At 42.0% G+C, this 15,395-nt stretch overlaps 1 long non-coding RNA gene across 1 annotated transcript in view; it reads right to left on the bottom strand.

The window, feature by feature from the left end:
* LOC118451818 overlaps positions 1-14,809 on the bottom strand; it is a 16,514-nt gene extending 1,705 nt beyond the window's left edge. Inside the window, exons 1-2 of the long non-coding RNA XR_004841378.1 lie at positions 14,799-14,809; positions 9,605-9,609 (exon numbers count right to left, since the gene is read on the bottom strand). This is a non-coding gene — a long non-coding RNA (uncharacterized LOC118451818). The remainder of the gene's footprint in view (positions 1-9,604; positions 9,610-14,798) is intronic.
* Between the last annotated feature and the right edge of the window lie 586 nt (positions 14,810-15,395).

The raw sequence follows: 15,395 nt of genomic DNA, 5'->3' as shown, positions 1-15,395 counted from the left end.
GGCGGACCGAGTAGCGGGCCCGGGGGCCGGGCTGGTGCCGTAAGACCGAAAAAAAGCCCCCAAAATTATACAATCTTTTTCTTTTTCTCTTTTTTCTTTTTTTTTTTTTCCCGAGGAATTCGTTTTTCCCGTTAATCCCCGGTTTCCCTTCGGTTTGTCTCACCAAAACAGCACGTTTTCTTTGCATGTATTAATTCACCGTAGAGAGATTTGGTGCAGGATCTAGGCTAATACTTGAAGGGGGAAAAAACCCAATTTGCTGAGTTGGCCACTCTGAGCAAGTAGAAAAATCGGGTTCAGACCCTCTCGCGAGGAAGAAAGAAGTTTTCTTGACGTGTGTGCTAAATGCTAAGCTCCAGTGGGAACGCATACAGCTCCTGCATTTCAAAAGGCTGAACCCTGTTTCTTCACAACTGGCCTGAGATTGAGCTCCTGCTTCCAGAAAACAAGTGGGGAGAAGCAATATCCAGTCTTAAGGAATTTTCAGAGGTACAGAGAGGGCTGGCAATTCATGAAAAAAAGAAAGCATGTAAACAAAATACCTTTTTTTCAATCAAACCATTGAAAAGATACAGGGAATCAAACGGTGACAGAAGTGTGCAAAATCTCAAAAAAACGTCAGCAGCATTCTCACCCAGCTCGAGCATAACTGAGTAGCAGATAGGTGGACATTACTTGGTGCATTGAACCCATGAGCTTTATAAAATTTATGCAAACAAGAAGAGTAACAGTGAATTTAGGACAAAAGATTTGGGGTGTGTCCACAGGGAAAACTCAAGAAAGGTTCGCTTCTCTAAGTGGATTAGCAAAACCTCATTAAGCTCCTTTGAGGATCCCCTTATTCAGTATTAAATTGTCTTTACACTTACACTAAAGGTGAATTTTATCACTTTAAATTTACACCTTTAGTTAATTTGGACCATTTTTCCTCAGTGTCCCTGTTTGGGAAGACCCCAAGCAGTTGGATTTTAGGCAGTTTGCAGCAGCACAAAAGAGATGTTAAAGATCTCTGTTAAGATCTATCCTCTCAGTCCAGGACCAAGGTCATTACTGCCACGGTGGTGAGGGACCTTTCCTGCACTGTCTGCATCACAATATCAGGTCCTGCCTAGAGACACAGACTCAAAAGCAGGCTTTCTCTTGGCTGTATGAGTCCTTAGGCCACCACAGGAAGGGTAAGTGCCATGGCTGTTGAATTTAGTCACTGTCCCAAAGTTCTTTGGAAATATAGGAGAATGGTGTCCCTGCTTAGGGACATGTCTTAGTGGTGGGATGGCAGGGTTAAGTTAATGGTTGGACTTGATGATCTTAAAGGTCTTTTCCAACCTAAAATATTCTATGATTCTATGAAATTCAGACACCCAGGTATAGAAGTCTATAGGGACATGCACTGTTTGCGGTTGCACTGACTGTCTGAGCCTCCGCTGTAGTTGCTGGAGGCTCCAAAAGACGTTCAGCCTCTGGGGATTCAGTCCAGCTACCTGAACGTGGGGTATCTCACAAGGGCAGTCACTTTTGAGACTTACTCGATATATACACACGGGAACAGCAGATATGACTGACACGTGCTGTATGAACAAACAACATGAGGCCACCCCAGGTGGAGCTACCTACCTATGTGTAGGTAAGTAAAAGGTACCGAAGTCTTCCATGCTAGAAATAGCTGAGCGTTGTTTCGCCTTTATTGACCATGATGGGAGGTTAGACACATTCTGTGCCTTCAAACAAATATGTTTACAGGCCTTAATTTTTAACTTAGTCATAAACCTAAAATTAGTACTGTGTTTTCTTTTTTTCCTGATCCAAGTTGGATATTTGATATGTGTTCAGCTGAATTTCATGTATAGCAGAGTTTTAGGTAACACATGAGCACCCCTATCCCCTGAACTTGTGTGACCAAGTAAGGTTATGGCTGCCTCGCTCATGAGGAAGAATCTTATGAATTTTGTGTCTGCAGAGCTAAGCAATTTGTAACCCTATTCTGAACATGACCTAATTTTAGGCACTAACATCCCAGTATAGATGGGATTGCAGTGGGATGGGTCGTCTCTAGTATATCTGCCTTTTGGACTGGCACACAGGACATAGGACTGCTCATGACAGTCCCTGCTCCAACTCTCATTTTGCCATTGCTAGATTTTTGGGGATGAACAGAGGCTTCTAAGTACTTCCAAGAACAAAAAGAAATCATCGAGTGATTTTTTTACTGGCCTGTTGCTCAGTTACACTCTTATATCCCACATAAGCAAATTCCAACATGGACAATACCTGTGAGACAAAAAGGCAAAACAGACTTTCTGAAAGGACCTTCTCCCCCTATGAGTCCTTACTGGCTTTTCAAATAACTCAGCCTTTTCTTCAGAGACAAAACCAAATACGCTCCACTGTCCCTGAATGGTTTTGGGGAAACAACTTGCAGCAGTGGAAAGCTAGTGGCAGGAGCGTGGGGACACACACACACGACACGCTCTCCTCTTGCAACTTCCAGCGACGCCTTGATTTTGTGACAAGCTACAAAACACACCAGTGCTGTCATTTGTTCTGGGCGGGGGGGGGCAATAAATGAAAGGAAGAAGGCGGCTCTTTCCGGGGGCTCCCGCTCCGCTGCCAGCACCTGGGGGCTCCACCGAGGACGCCATCCGAGGGAGCTGGATGCTGGACAAATCTGGGAGCGTCCTCGCCCCGAAGAGTTGCAATCGTTGGCTGCCGTCCCGCAAGCTTTTCCTTGCAGGCAGACTTTCCCTTGAGCTCCCGGAGCTGCCGAACGGCGCTGGCATAGATCAGGTTTCAAAATTAGGGTCTAATTTTAAATAAGATGTCAAAAGCCGGGAGTGACAAAGAGTGGAAAAGACTGGAAGGAGGCAAACCACAGGTAATCCATGTGAACAGTTCGGCAGCCATGCTGACAGCCGGGAACGGGAACCCCAGAGCGCTAATGTGAGCTTTCAGACTGGCTCGCCTGACCTCGGACAAGCTGCTCAGGGCTTGTTCCTGCAGGTGTTGAGCCCTCCTGCAATGCTGCTGAATACTTTGACAAGGATCGGTTGAAGCTGGGAACATTACTCTGTTTTTGTGAAGCACTCGGTTACCTCTGGGACCCATTTCCCTGCCTCAGTTTCACTGTGTATGAAAGAAACTACCTCATGGAAAAAAACCAGGACTGAAAAGTATGGCAGTAGTCCCTCACAGAATAAGGCACTTCAGTAGCATCCCTACACTTGACTGGGGCTCTTGTGTTTTCTTTTCCTTGCTCTCTTTGGAACATTACAGACCCTTGGGAAAGTCTCCAAGCCAGAAGCAGAGAAGTCTGGCGATGCAGAAAGGAAGAAAAGTGGCTAAAACCAGCCACCCAGCCACTGTCTTGGAAATACAAAAATTATTTATAGAAGCACTGAATTAAAATAAACAGTGTCCACTATGTTTTATGAGATTAAATAATCTGGACAAAGGCAACCACTGGAGAGATGCAACAGCACCAGCTCAGATGAAGCCAAATCATCTGCTGGTTAGAAACTCAGCTAGCAGCCTTCAGCTGGGCAGCAAAAAAAAGGAAAGCTCATTTGTCAAGGATGAACCAAGGACTTCTCTTTACTCACTTTTTTTTCATGGTTTCTTTTTTTTAATTATTGTTTCTTTTTTTTCCCTTTTTTTCCCTTTTTTTCTCTCTCTTTTTCTTTTTTTCTTCTTTGTTTTGAAAAAGATATAGGACAAAGTGTGACAGCTGGGACGGTCTGTTTTACCTGACTACCCAGAGAATTGTTGCCTGAATGCTTCTACTTGAGTCCTAAAGCAGGGAAACGCGAGAGCAGAGTGCTATGGGGAGTAGGTTTTTGACAGGGAAATACCTCCCCTTGGACACTGAAATTTTTCCATAGGCAGTGCTTTTAAAAAAAAAAAAAATCCCTGGATGTTTTCTGTCTTACTGAAGAAGATGCAGACATCTTAGGAGACATTAAGAAGACCCAGTTAAGAACCAATTACCTCTGCATCCCCAGCTCATTTCCAATTGCCAGTGTCAGTCAGTCCTTCCTCACCTCACCCCCTCCTAGACATGAGACCCAAACCCAGCTTTCCTTCACACATAATTTCCCACAGTCCATCCAACTCCATTTTGGTCCACTTTCCTCCACCAGGTTATTGGGTTCTGTCTGATCCACTTTGGTTGTTTTTTCTTGTTTCTTTGTCTTTGTGTAGGATGAGTGTTCCCATCACACTGCATGCTTGAAGTGGAAGCTGACTTCCAGGCCATTCCATAAACCTGGGAATAGAAATCTGGGCTCAGAGGGCAATCTAAGAAGGACTCCTTAAGGGTACAGATTCTCCCATTGTCTTCGTCTGTAACGCTATACAGCAACAACACGCCACGAGCACAGCCAACTCATAGGTTTTAAGATCACACATGTTAGGGCGACTTGCTGAATTAAAGATCAAAGTATTTGACATTTTATAGGTTATTAGAGTATCTAGAGGTAGAAGCTGTTAGCAAATAGTTAAAAAGAAGAGATAATTGACGATGTTTTCATTAGAGAGAGAAAAAAAGACAGAGAAGCTGTTATCAGTGCCAATCAACATTGGAGACTGAAATCTTGGGCAATTCTGAAGAGAGGAATTTGTTTTCAGTCCTTTCCTTCTAGCAGTACTATAGAGACAGAAATCCAGGTCCCTGATTAACCCCTGAGTAAAGAATAACCTTCACCTAGAGAGCTCTGCTTTCAAAAGAGTTGGCCCCTGTAACTAGAGCCTGTTCAATTATTCTTCTTCAAAGAGAGCAGGCAACCAAGAATGTCAGCTTCCATAGAAGGAGCTATAATTTCGAAGCAACTTCCTGTTTGTCGATTTATTTTTTTTGATCTCATGGTGTTGTAAACGGGAGGAAATGGCACAAAGGAGATTTTTCCCTTTTTTCTTTTTTTGTTCCATGTTACCTTTTGCAATTGCATAGGTTTACAAATAAAGGTGGGTTTCTGTCTTTGTTTATAGGTTAAAAGTGAGCAGACTCTCCAAACACGTGTAGCTACCAAATTCCTGGTGAATTTAAATGTGCCAGATAACATAGTGCAGTCTTCCTGTCTAAAATCAAATCATGACCTTCACTTAAAAAAAACCCAAACAAAATAAAACAAAACCAAAACCAAAAATCCAACACAAAATCACACACTAGCTATTATTCAGAAGAAAAAGACACATAGCTAAAGCTGGGTTTAGACGTGAAGTATCTCCCTGGAAGAAGTCAGCCTGTCAAAATCTCTCTTTCTAGGCAAGGTCCCAGAAGGGGAGTGTTTTCACAAAGATGAAAAGAGTGTTAAATGCTAACATTCTTCCAGATTGGATACGCATTCCTCCTTATACATATTTTTGTTATGAAACAAACGCATTTCGGTAAGTTTAGGGAAGTGTTTCTGTGTTTCCTCCTCTACCGTATATTTTGTGTGATAATATGGCACTGATTTCCAATCTAATTTAAAACAGTTTAAAATAACCAGTAACATCTAGTAGCTTTCTGTTCTTCCAATATTTATTTTCTCTTCTGCATATTTTAATGTGGAGTGGGGAGTTGGCTGGGGTTATTTACTTTTTGTTACTTTTCTGTTTTAGAATAAGAAGGCACAGGCTTTGACCTTCTCCCTTCTGTTCCTGACTGCCTCACCAACCCTAAGCTTTTCTGTTCAGTGTCCCAAATTACACAGCAGAAAGAAATGTTTGGATTTAAACGCTGATGTTTTACACTCTGAGATTCAGTTCTTGAAGGACAATAAAAACCTTTATCAAATGATACGCTGGTTCCTTTCAAACATTCCTCCGGTATTTGGAAGCCAGAAGGAAGACACATGTACTCTGTTCTCTCTGTCACAGTCCCTGATAGTTCAGCTATATCTCTGACTGGGGGGGGGGGGGCGGGGGCAAAATTAGTGTTTGCCCATCATTTCAAAAGCAAAACAAAAAAAAAAAAAAAAGGGAAAAAGAAGAAATACAAGTGTACAATCTTCTCCCAAAATACATGTTCTGTGTAACCTCAGGCCGAATGAGTAGGTGAATGGTATCTACATGGACAGACACTTTCACAAATATCCCTGAAACCTAACGCATGCTCTTTGGGGTGTACGGGAGCTGTGCAGTATAGGCAGGCTTAATCTCAGAGGCTGCAAAGCTGCAGCCTGATAACCTTCAACACACTCACATGGTACTGGATACACGTAATTTGCAGATATGAGATGCTACTCCTATCTCATTAGGAGATTGGACCTTTGTCTCATCTTTTAAACTACATTTTTTCTTTCTAGCAGAGTAACCTTTGTCAAATGTTTATGCTTCCCAGGGAAATAGGTTGATTTATTCATCTGGTAGCTTCATGGGTTTTTTTTCCTAGTCCCTTTTTTCCCCACATGGTTATTGCCATTTTAAACAAAGTAATCTTCACAAAATAGTGAAAATGAGGCACATCAAGCTTTCACAGACCAGAGATATTAGGCTAAAGAAATAGGTAGGCAGACCATGGTTTGAAAAAAAAATATACTAAGGAAATGAAATTATTGTGCAGTCTTACCTTCCAGTCTCTGTCTAGAAAACAAGGTATGTGCTTTGTTGTAAACAAATTCTAACATTCAATTCCTAATCTGGGAAGGGAAACCCAGCCTCTACGGTGGGTAAGCTTCCACGCCAAGCAAAGCCTCCACCAAGGTAATTGTAGCTGACATTCCCTCAGGATCACTTCTAGCATGTGCAGCCTGTGAGTTTCCTTGGAAACTGCCATGCAGCAGGCATGAGATTATGGCACATGACTGCTAAGCTGTATAGCTGTACCCAGGAAAAGAAAGGAAACCAAGAATGGGGACCAGGACTGCAATCCACCTCACAAGGCTGGTAACTGCTGATTTTCAACCTTAGGTTTCTAATGGCCAATGGATTACTTCTATGCAGTCACAAAAGATAATGAACTAAAGAAAATCTATTATTTATGAGCTAATGTTTATTCCATAACAGCCTGTTTTTCTGATGGGAGTGGGGCAGAACCAAAAAGCAAGTCTGAAAATCACCACTCCTCTGAAAAGCTTTTGCCACAAGATAGTTATGAGGCCTTCTGACATTTGCCTTAGACTGAACTAATCTGGATAAGCTACCACATAGGGACCCTTTTTTAAAAAAAGTGTCCCCTCTCCAGATTTCTGTGGTTATACAGTGCTGAAGGTGAGAACCTGAGAATGGCTGTAATGGCCCAGCCAAGTAGGTACCAAGCTCACCAGCCTGCACCTGACAGAGCCTATAAGTAACCTGGAAAAGAATATAAGTACAAAGGAAACATGCAATTCAGAACACGTGTTCAGGCACCCTTGACAGATTTGCCTGTCATGGACTTACCCATTTCTGAACACTCGTAAACCTCCAGTCCCATCCCCATCCTGCAGCAAGCAGTACCACAGGTTACCTCCGCCCCGGGTGAGGGAGTTTTTCCTTTTGTTTATTACGAATCGGGTTCCTGCTGGTTTCCTTTGATGATTCTTAGCTCTTACATTGAAAAAACAGTGACCAATTGCTCCCTATTCCCCTTCTCCTTTCTACTAATGATTTTACAGCTCCTCTATCAGATCCCCCTCCAGTCATCCCAGTTTGAGGCCGGAGAGCACTAGACTCATTCTTTTACAGTGCACTTTTACATGCAGTTTGTCTGTGGTGATGTCAGCTTGGAGCATGCATTTTCTTGTAGTTTTATTAGGCGAGACTGATTAGCTGTGTCCTCAAATATATAATTCAGCCTGTGGGCTTTGTAGTCTCCATATGAATTTGACCCAGGATACACAGGTCACAGGAAAGCTTAATGATTTGGGTATTTAGATGTTCTGCGGGAGCCTAACTTTGCTGCTGTGGTCCCCTTGCAGCAATAATTGTTATATTCAGCCTCAGAGCCATTTATATTAACTTGTGCTGACTTCAGAGGTTCTGATTTAAATCCACCTCCCCTGGCTGATATCTTTCTGGGAATCTGCTGCATCCCCCCAGACCCTGCCAGGAGCCCGTGGCCCTGAGGCCGCCGGAGCACCCACCCGGAGCCATCTGGCATCTGCCTGCAGTCCTCCGGGGCACTGGCTCACTGAAGGACAGCTGCCCAAAACAAATGGCGACCTCTGTCATCTGGGCCATCAATTGTTCCAACATCTGGCAACTGGCTTTCTTATGAGAGCTGACATTTGGCTGCTTTGGATGGAGGATTTTAGGATCCATGGGCCAGAGTTGAAAACAAGACAGATCCCAATTTTTTTATGTCACCAGAATCCAAATTAGTGCATAGTGCTTTTTTTTTTTTTTTTTTTTGGCATATACTACAAGTGGCTTGCAGTGACTTGGGATAACAGCACAAAGAACTCAAAGCAAATAATCAAATTATCACAGGGAGAGAACCCCTTGGACAGATTTTTTCTGGTCTTATCCCATTCCTTCATTGAGTTAATACCTTACTGCAGCTGCAACAACTTCTTTAAATTCTGTTACAGAGACTCTCCTAAACCAAATACAGTTACTACCTTTACTGCAGTTGTCTCCACTGAACTTCTGTGCTTGGCCATGAGAGTTCCTATCCAGCGTTATATATGCACCCATGTGTACAATAACAGCTAGCTGGTCTGACTCGCTTTTCACAACTTTTCTCCACAAACCAAATACACCAGAGATCGATGTCAGGGTGCCTCTAAATTTGAAACATTTCAATGTGTTAAACGTGCCTTTGGTCTTTAATTGCATTCATAAAACAATTTGAAAACAATAAGATTGAAGAAGAGTGAAATCCTTGAAATCTTGGCAAAGCTAACAGCGAACTCCTGAAAACTGCAGACAGGTATTGTATACGGTTTTATTGTGTTACCTCAGTCTCACAGATGGCTACAAATAAAATAAGTGTTTAACATATAATATTTATTTCAAGCTACAAAAACTGCCTTTAAAAGATTCCTTCCTTAAACTCCAGGCAGATTTGACGTAAAACAGAAGGGGGAAAAAAAGCAAATAGCTAACAAATAAGCAACTAGAATAAACTTTCAAAATGAAGAAATAAATGTTATCAACCACTGAAAAACAGAAATCAAAATAAAATATAAATGTGACAAACATGTAGGTATAAAGAAACACAGTTATTAAAATGCATAGGACCAAATGTATTCTTTAAAATCTATTAACTACAATATCTAATGCAGACTTTTAGATCTAATTGAACTAATCAGCACGAGCAGATAGTAAGGTACAGTGGCTGCACTGATTTATCAAAACACCAAACCTTCAAATAGTTGACTCCAGAGGAAGAAAAAAAAAATCTAAGTGGAAATACTTATTTTTCTCTGTGTTGAGGTTTCATCTGGGCTCCCAGTGAAAAATGGAGACGGAAAACAATACTATCGAGCTACACAGCCCCATTTCAAGCACCTCCCTGCAGCAGTCAATGACGGATTCTGAAATGGAGTTAGGCTTGTTTAGCATGCCTGCAGGGTCACGCGGAGTGACCCATTCCCCTCTGGTTTCACTTAAAACTCAGATTTTCTCCATGAACATAACATGTTCCTCTGATATTTAGTTACCTGGTCTCCAGAAAGATCTCATTTTTCATAGTGTAATTTTTAACCTTTGCTTAAGATGTCTTTTTTTAACATAAACTCTTTTAACCTGATATATTTCCTCAAAGAACATGTGCTTGGAAGGAAAATGTTTGGTTACTGAAATATCTTAACAAATCAAAGTTCACTGTGGCTTTAGCTTGCTAGGTTATAAAGGGATGTTAAGGCAATCGTTAAGTGTTCTTGCTTTTATTTCTTTTGATATAAGCATATGAATATTCATATAGATAAACTGATTCTGTACATGTTTATACTGAGAGCTTTTGCACTGCAATAAATCATGAGCTAGCACTTCCATGGCTTTTTATTTCAGAAGCACAGGCAATTCATGATATACATGCAAATACAAAAAAAAAAAATTAAAAATGGTTTAAAACCGGATTAAATTATGACAGAAATTTTCATTAAAAATGCCAGCAAACAGCTCAACTGTCTTCTGGGTATGAAATGCTCCAAAGCATTGCTTTTGTACTGAAGGCTTTCTGAGGGTACTGGAAAAGCATCTGGCCAGATCCTCCCTGGCGTAAACTGGTATCAGGTGATGAACAGACTGGCACTGGGAGAAGACCTGGCTGAGCGTATTCGGTTGAGAACATGCTGCTGTTTGTCTGATGGCCGTAAAGGCATATTGGATACAATATCTGTGCAAGTACTTTCTGCTTATCGCGCCAGGGAATGGCAAGTCACAGACCACCTCCCTGCCCAAGTGCCCCTTAAGAGGCCTGACTGGCATGTCAGGAATGCGAGGATTAGTGATGTAAACTGCAGCAAATCCGGAGTTTAAGGAGGGCAGAACCTATTTAAATATGTCACTGGCAGCTTGGAATTGCATTTTCCTATTTCACTTTCTCCGGTCTTCACTTCTTAAACCTCCTGACTTGTACTTTGAAAACTCTGCTTGCTGTCCCAGTCGCGGGAACAACATTCACTGCTTGTCAGGGTCCCCTCTTTGTCCATCCTTCTATGCTCTCTCTCTCAATGTTCATTTATTTTTATTTTTAAGAAGGGTAGAGTATGGTGTGTTGTTTATGTGGCAAAGCAGATGTTTCAAGTAGTGGGCCTATCCCTGAGCAATCACAAACAATTTGGAGCATCATTGCTTGCACAAACATAAGCCTTTCAACCCAGGAAACCCCTCCAAATCCCTCCCACCTGCAAAATCCAGCCCTGAGAAAAGCACAGCTGATGAAATCAGTGCAGCTACTCATCACCTCTAAGACCATGGTTTCACATGAGGATTTTTGCTGGTGGAAAGCCAATTTAAGAAGTTTCATCCCCTTTTTGCTCTCACCTGCTCATTCCTTTCTCTGCTTCCCCACCTCTGGTGGGGGAAGCTTATCAGTCCTTCAGCAAGGCTAATTCATTCCTTGGTATCGCTGCTGACAGCTGGAGTGATGCAGGTTAATAAACAAAGAAAAGCAACACTTGAGGAAGGGTGGGAGAGAGTGTCTGTTAGCTTAGATCATTTCACTGAACCAGTTTTGAGTATGGTCGCCCAGACAGTTAATTGCCACATCTGAGTACCAACATAGGAGGGGAAGGCTGCTTTTAAACTAGCTTTGCAACTTGAAAAATTATAATGTGGAATCTCAGCCTGGTTTCTTGGGTGTGTGGAGTAATATACGTTCAGGAATCATGTTACACCTGACTGAAAGGCAACCAAATCTGTTGCCCAACTACTGCTTTTGGGAATGTAAGATAACAAATTCTGATAGAACCTGTATGAAGATGTTGGGACTTGTGCAAGGGCTGATTCCTTGCTTTCTGTTGTCAGGAACATCGAGGCATGGAAGATTTTATATCCTCCTTATACAGGCAGTTCTGAACCTCCCCATCTCAAAATAGGTGCCAGAAAACTAGAAAAGGAATAACAAGGACAACCCAAAGGCTTCCACAGAGGCAAGGACTAAATAAATCAGGTGACATTGCTGTGGAAAGGGAACGATTCTAAAAGGGTAGGCAAAATGCTCATGAAATTACGAGTGGTCTTGAGATGATACATAAGGATGGTACCATTTCATCCCAGTGGCTCACCAAAATGAGCAAGATGTAAGCTGAATACAAACAAAAGGAAATATTTTTTCACATTGTGCGTAACTAAGGTGGGGAACTTGCTGCTACAGGATGTTATGGGTGCTCAAAGCTCACTTAGATTCAAGTGGAGAATGAACAGGGAAGATAAATCGATGAGTGGAAACACCTAAAAAGCAAACTTGGCACAGGAAGCCCCTGAGGTTTAACTAGCCGAGGCTGTCCAGGGAAATACCAGTGTATGCCTCCACCTTCCTCTGTACTTCCCCAGGCACTCACCTCATCACTGCCAGAGGTGGGATACCAGGCTGGACAGGCTTGGACCTGATCCAGAGCATCTGTTCTGATGTTCTGCAACATGGTAAAACTGTGTAAATCTGGAGATGGCCTTGAGTTCCTACATGTTGCTATGTTCCTACATGGGCAAGGCAGCAGAATCACCCTCCGTTGTATCTACAAAAAAGTGGTGTGGACCTCTGTCCACATCCCAAATTGGAGAGCAGAGAGGGGTGTTCCCCAGTCCCTGGAGCCAGGATAGATGGGAACCAGTGAATCTGGCAGTCTGATCCTTATCCTGCCCCATACAGGAAGGACTTTTAGGGCTTAAGATAACAATCCAGGGCTCAGCTCTGTGACTGATTGGGAGCTAAGAGCATTTGGTGCTTGTTAGGATATACCACACACACCAGTTAATACATCCAAATAGCTAATAGTTGTGGAGTGGCTGGTTCCAGCTATAAACCCTCCAGTGCTTTAGCACTTGTGTTTACAAAATACAGATCCTTTAGAGCTTATTGGAAAAGACAATTTCTCATGAAGAACATTTTGTGACCTAAAAGTCATGTATTTAACAAATGTACAGAGACATTAATTGTCTTAGTCTATTGAGACTGGTAAAATAACGAAGAAATGGATATATGCAGGTGTTTGACTAAAGCTTTGGTTCAAACTCCTATAAAAGGAAGTAGAAGAAAAGGCTTATGTTCATCTGTATTTTACTTTTAATAATCTCGTCATGTTTAATGTTGCACTATTACATAGTTCTTATTTTGCATAAATACATGATGATTATAGCTGTATAACCTTGGCAACAGACTGTCCTCTTGAGGCAGCCTGAAATAGAAGAGAAATGCAGATTATACTACACAACTGCCCTTTTGGGAACAATATTTTATTATGTTTTATTTCCTTTCCATAAAATTCAAAGAAAATGAAGGTAATTTGGGTTCTACAAAAACCAATGATAAGCTGGTGAAGGGAATTCCTAAATCACCCTCAGGCACAGTCATACATACAAGTGTAGACAAAGATGGGAGAAAAGTTCAGGCTGTACTCATGAACGCCTTGAACCTGACCTTCTGGACCTAGAGGTTTGGGATTTCAAGCAGGAACTTGTATAAAATTGATTAATCATATTAAAATAGTGAAGCCAGAACTCAGACACAGGAAACAACCATATGCTGTAGCCCAGTACTGGGTGGAGAATGACACATGGGGGAAAGGAAGTACTAAAAATGGAGGGTCCGGTTGTTCATTAGTTTATACAGCCTGAGAACGCGGCCCAGGGAGTCTCTCAGGCTGGCCATTAGGGCCATTGTAAAAGCCATTAGGACTAGTCTGTGATGTCAGTGATAAGCTCAGCTTTCATTTAATAACACAAAATAAAGGCCTTTTTCATGGTGGAGATAGAATCTCAGTCAGCTTGCCTCCCATTGAAAGAAAACAAAACCAAAAACCTTTCACATATTCAGGCAACTTGCTATTTTTTGACACTAAATTGACTCTTGGTCTATTATCTGGGGCAGACTGAAATGTCATTTCTTATAACCAAGCCAGTACTCATTTGTTTAGGGGAAGTTTTTCTGTTTAGTGCCTCATCAGGAGCAGGATGAAAATGCTTCACGGAGCGATGGTACTGTACACCCTAGACATGCAAGTTATGAGTTTTGCCTATGTGAGGAGAAAAGGGCTAAGCCCTTTACTATAGCATGAAAAAGATAAAGCTAAAAGGATTGTTTGATGAATAAGTGAAATAGTCTCTGAAGAATCCCACAGGAGTAAACCTTTGCAGCTAAGGAAGGATGAGGCTTCAGCTTCACCATTGAAGGGCTGGTGTTTTTATTCTCTGGCATGGAAAGCGAAAGAGTGCTTCATTAGCATGTGAGCCCATTAATCTTGCATTTGGCATACCAATTCCCACATGATTTGAACATCTGCCTGGAAGGTATCTCTCTAATTAGAACAGATATGTTATTATGGAATTAAAATAAATATCAAAACATATTCCTGTCTTTCGGCTTGCTTTCTTCATACTACCTGTGCTGAAGTAATCATGGATGAAACTTGTCAAGTCCCAAAGGTCCTAATGTTTCATTAAGAAAGCACATGGTAGTGGGTAGTTCAATACTCGTCTATGGGATGTGTCTCTACAGGGTTATATTGCTGCTGGATCATGGGAACACCAGATACGACTGGCAAAACCCTTGCCTGCAGCTTGCAACACAGGCATCTTTAAATAATAAACTTCTGTTTAATACCATGCTGTTTAGCACAACAGTTCCTTCGCTGCTGTTAGAGACAACACTTGTAGCCTAAGAAGTAGTGATCAAGAAGCTGTGGGAGGATTTCCCTTTGCAGGCCTTGAACAGTTACAGATCGGATTCTGTCTGGAGCTGGTTTGTCTCATCAAAGGACAAATCAGAGACTGACCACCAGACCTACCATGAAGAAGCCCCAGCAACTCCAGTGGCATCTTCTATTTGAGCATAAATTTACTGAATGGTTGTCAGCAATCTCCTTGCAGTGACAGAGACTAACTGGAGCCCGTATGAGACTGCAGCGCTTGGTAGAGATAAAAATGACACTGCCTCCTGTTTCCAAGTGGCCTCCTGCACGCACAAGTTTTTGTGGAAATTGCTGTCCTTTATTACAGTTTGTGAGGATTTTAAGAGCAAATATAGGCAAAACTGGGACTCCAGAAAGAGTGAAGGCGTCTCTCTGAGAGGTCTTTTTGAGCAGAAGCAGTCTGACCTCACACAGGAAAATCATCTAAGGGGAAGGATGTGTCAGAAATTGCAGCCACAGCCACACTGGCAGGCCAGAGGTGGGGCTGAATCATGGAGTAAAAGGCGGCTTATGCACATAAGCCTGAACCGTCATCTGCACACCCACCATCCCCTGATAGACATTGACACTATCTATTCCAGAGGGCAAGGATGCTAACAGTCACTGTGTGCTAATATTGTTCTATCCCCTATATTCCACGTATAGTACATTCCATTTCTTTCCCTCTCTGAGGGTCATAGTTTTCCAGCTGTGGAAAGATCCTCAGATTAGATAGAGACAATATTCAAGGTGCTTTTGTAGAGCAGGACAGAAGAGAGTGCAAATGGGACTATATTGTACTTTCAGGCTTTTGTGCCTGCCCCATCACAGCGAAAGGAGATGAGGCACACAAATTAGAGGAGGAAATATACTTACACTTCCCCATGCAAAATCATAGTTGTTGGTCTTATGAGTGACAAGAAGGAAAAACTGTTATTTGTAGGATTTTAGTATGGCATTTAATAGGTATGTGAGTCTATGTATGTCACTGGCAGTATGAGAATCCATCACTCATCCTGGCCATGGTTTGAAACGAACTCATACAGGAATTTTTTGTTCTAGAAGTAGAATGAGGAAAAATATCATTGTTGGTGCACAAAATGAAGATGATCAAGCTGAAAAGGAAAAAAGAGAGATTGGTGGCATCCTGTTTCCTTAAGGAAG

This window comes from Egretta garzetta, unplaced genomic scaffold (assembly GCF_000687185.1).
Source record: "Egretta garzetta isolate BGI_Z169 unplaced genomic scaffold, ASM68718v1 scaffold62, whole genome shotgun sequence".
Classification (NCBI taxonomy): Eukaryota; Metazoa; Chordata; class Aves; order Pelecaniformes; family Ardeidae; genus Egretta; species Egretta garzetta.
The sequence above is the reverse complement of the archived record's forward strand: the minus strand, read 5'-3'. Positions and strand labels throughout refer to the sequence as shown.